We start from the raw sequence: 3917 nt of genomic DNA on the forward strand, positions 1-3917 counted from the left end.
ATTGTTGCATTATTACGTTTTAGAAAGAAAGAAAGAAAAAAAAAGAATAGATTTAACCTTATAAAAAAAATTGTAATATTTTTTGTTTGAAATAGTTGGGGCAGTTAAGAGAGAGAAAGACACATATCAAACTGTAAACGAAGCAGGTTATATGTGCACCCCCCGAACAAGCAGGTGCGTGTTTGCGGGTTCGAATGAGTGCCACGTATGTAAGCACGTGTAACTCGTATCCCCATGTTTGTCAGCATCAGTTAGCGTCGGAGTCCGATGCAGTTGCAAAGACTTAAGTACCCTTTCTGCCATTGGTGCCATAAAATGATGATTCTAGAAAAGGAGCGGTTGCAAAGACTTAAGTACCCTTTGATGAGTTGCGGAGCCTCATTCAGAGTTTTTGCCCTTACAGAAGAAATTTTTTCTTGGGCTTATGTTTGAGACCCGATTTCTTATGGATCAGACCCAATTTGTTTAGGTTTAGGGTTGTGTCACCCTTGCCTTGTATAAATTCTTTCTTTTCTTTCCCTCTGGTAACTCTCGAAAAAGAGCAATAAAGTTTTTCCTCTGGGCGATCATGATTTTTTACTCTCTCTCGAATTTGAGGGAAGGTTTTTCCATGTAAATCTATGTGTCATAGGTGTGTTTTGTTTGATCATTCTTGTTTATTGTTTCCTTCGATTATTTATTGATTGCGGTTTTCGTAACACCCTTTCCCGCTATTGGTGTCATTAAATGACGATTTTAGAAAAGGACAATTTTTTTTTCGCTATGCGATTTGCCTTTTTTTCATTTGGTGATTTACGAAAATCGCTACTCGATTTACGAACATTGTGTAGCGATTTGTGGTTTTTTTTTGCTACACGATTTTCGTAAATCACTACTCGATTTAGCAATTTTCCTTTTTTTTTTGCTACGCGATTTTCGTAAATCGCTACTAGATTTAGCGATTTGCCATTTTTTTTGCTACACAATTATCGTAAATCGCTATTCGATATAGCGATTTATTAAAATCGTGTAGCAATTCACCATTTTTTTTGCTACGCGATTTTCATAAATCGCTACTCGATTTAGCGGTCCGTGACAGGGAAGCCGGAGAGGAACGCGTCATTCTCGAAATTGGCGGGGAGGTGGATCCTGTCAAAGAGCACAACGTCGGACGTCGAGATGAGGACCTCGCGGTGTCAGAACTCGACGAATGCTCACCAGGACTTGAGGGTGCGAACGCTCGTGTTGAGCAGCATCAGGGTGGCCTGAAAGGCATAACCCTGATCGAAAGTATTGTCGACGTAGGGGTAGACGCGTCAGTTCGCTCACCTGAAAGTCGTACTGGAGGAAGATTCCATTATAGGTGTCCCTCGAAGACAGCAGAGGGGCTGCCACAGTCGGTTGCCCGCTGGACGAGGGCATCATTCTGGCTACTGCTAGCAGGAAGAGGACGACGATCGTCATTGGATCGTCGGCTCTTTGTCTCTCTTAATTTCTTTTCTAGAGAGAGAGGGTTTTATAGTGTTTCACTGAGAAAGAAGAAGAAGAAGAAGATGATGACGGAAAGTTCAAACGGAGAAGAAAGAGAGAGCGCTTCAGGTTCGTTTGGTTGAGTCTCAATATGTATTTTCGTAAATAGCTACGAGAGGACATTTTCGTTAAACTTATATCTACATTTTTTATATGTTATTTTATTATCAAGTCATCGGGGTAACATTGACATATGAATTATCACGGGTCCCAAGATATTCCTCGGTACGCACTGGAACAAGCGAATTTGTCTTCGAGGGATAACACACAACACCCTCCCAACTGTAAAGCCTATCACACGAATTCATTCGAAAACACACACAAGTTGTATAGAAATTAGACATGTAGCAAAAAAAGACAAGGATGCTGAAACCATGATCGTCGCCATGTCAAGTAGGCATATAATCAGCTCACGAATATGATTGTAGGATCGCAGCAGCACTCGTCGAGCAAGCAACAGCAACACAGAGCCGCGAGGCTGCTAGGCAAACAGTCAAAATCGATTATCTCAGAAGGAATAGAAAAACAAACAGAAAACAGTGGAGAATGGTGATGAGCAAGGGAGGGGCAAAGGGGTCATGTACCATCCTTCAATAAAGCCTCGATCGCTCCTCGGTGGAGGAGCTGCGTACTGGGGAGGTGCCATAACAGGCGGCCCTTGGTAATAACCTAGAAACAAAGCCCCCCCCCCCCCACCCCATGGATCGTCAGATAATTAATGAACGAAAGAAAGCAAACAAGGATAAAAAAGCAGGCAAAGGAGAGGAAACCGAACCTTGTGCGGGATAGGGATAGGCGTATCTGGGGTCGGCCATGATTGATGGTATCTCCTCGCCTTTTCTCTCTTGCAGAGGGCGAGAAGCTATAGGCGAGAGAGTCCAGACAGGACTTATATATATATATATATATATATATATATATATATATATATATATATATATATATATATATATATATATAGAGAGAGAGAGAGAGAGAGAGAGAGAGAGAGAGAGAGAGAGAGAATGTTTTCAGATAAACGAACGGGATCCTCTTCTTTCTCTATCTAGAAAAGACGTCTACGGCAATGAAAATTCGGTATTCTATCCCAAGAGGGTAAGGAGAGTCGATCTTCCCCCCACCCCTTATTTTTGCTCCTCTCTCTTCTTTCTGATGAATCGTTTTAAGCTTTTTCTCCTTTTTAGCGTCGTTTTCCTTACCTGGCTCCTTCCCATTATCAGTTTTCTTATTTCCCCTTTTCTATTTTTTTTTCCCTTTTTTGGACTCTGTTTTCGAAAGAAACGCGGATGTCGTCATCCACGCGTGGGCGGATAACTGATGTGAGAGGAGTTAGCTGCACTTTTGTTGTTGAGAAAACGACCTTCAATCTCCTAAAAATATCAAAACGACCCTCCTTTTCCGTTTCTCCAACGGCGATGGGCTTCGTCGGGACGCAAACAGGTGGATGTGGGCCAGATTATTCTGGGTTCGTATCTAAATCCGAAATTCAAACAGTAGATTCAAAATAAAGCTCAGATCCAGTTCATGTCTGATAAGGTGGGGTACAAAATATGGCGTAATACTTAATCTACTAAAAAATAAAAACAAGTTCTTTACATGTAAAAACTGCAATTACATTTTGATTCAAATCCCAATTGGATCCGACATAAAACATTGTTATAAATATGAAAATAATCTGACTAAGCAAATGTGAATTTGATCTAAACGCACATTCATGTCTTGTTTTAAGCATCCAAATCCAAGAACCGTAAGCCAAATTCGTATCAACCTGATTATATCCAATCCATTTGCACCCTACTATACTCAATCCAGGTGACGTATTTTGACTTACATGGACAAAAAAACATGTCATGCTACTTCTCACTACGAGTCACGATGTTGGATCACATAAAACATGTCAGGAACTTGTTAATGCTTGTGGACCCTAAAATTAGAATTGGACAGGTGTTGGGCATCCAGTATAGCATCACATTTTTTGTAATGCCTAGCATTATTGGCATCCAGTATAGCATCACATTTTTTGTAATTCCTAGCATTATTCAAAAATTCAAAATTTAATTTAATGTGAATTTGTTAATAATGTTTAATTACATGTAACACCCTAACATCTTAACCCAAAAATTTATCAAGAATTTGAATTTTTTTTGTTTTAACTGTAAACAACAGAAAATGATATTTTTCATGCTGGGTTAAACAACTTTGGAGTGGGCTATAGGTGTGAATCAACAACGTAAGATCAAATTATTCATTTACAAAAAACAACCATTCATATTGCATACATAAATCTTTTTATAAAATATTTTAAATGAAGAGAATAGAGTTGATGTTTAAAAAAGTACTTAGGATCAAAACAAAGATTATAACAAAATTCTAAGTCTGGCCCTAGATCCTGATTCTCAAGGTTGTCA

The 3917-nt window shown here is 39.4% G+C and overlaps 1 long non-coding RNA gene across 1 annotated transcript; it reads right to left on the minus strand.

Annotated features, from left to right (window-relative positions):
• Positions 1–1702: 1702 nt before the first annotated feature.
• Positions 1703–2305, minus strand: LOC149837435 (uncharacterized). The gene is made up of 3 exons (XR_016432110.1): positions 2285–2305; positions 2094–2178; positions 1703–1987 (listed from the first exon to the last, which is right to left on the minus strand). It is a non-coding gene; the product is annotated as an uncharacterized LOC149837435 (long non-coding RNA).
• Positions 2306–3917: the final 1612 nt, after the last annotated feature.

Source organism: Nuphar pumila, chromosome 5, assembly GCF_984573655.1.
Source record: "Nuphar pumila chromosome 5, dmNupPumi1.hap1.1, whole genome shotgun sequence".
NCBI classification, from domain to species: domain Eukaryota; kingdom Viridiplantae; phylum Streptophyta; class Magnoliopsida; order Nymphaeales; family Nymphaeaceae; genus Nuphar; species Nuphar pumila.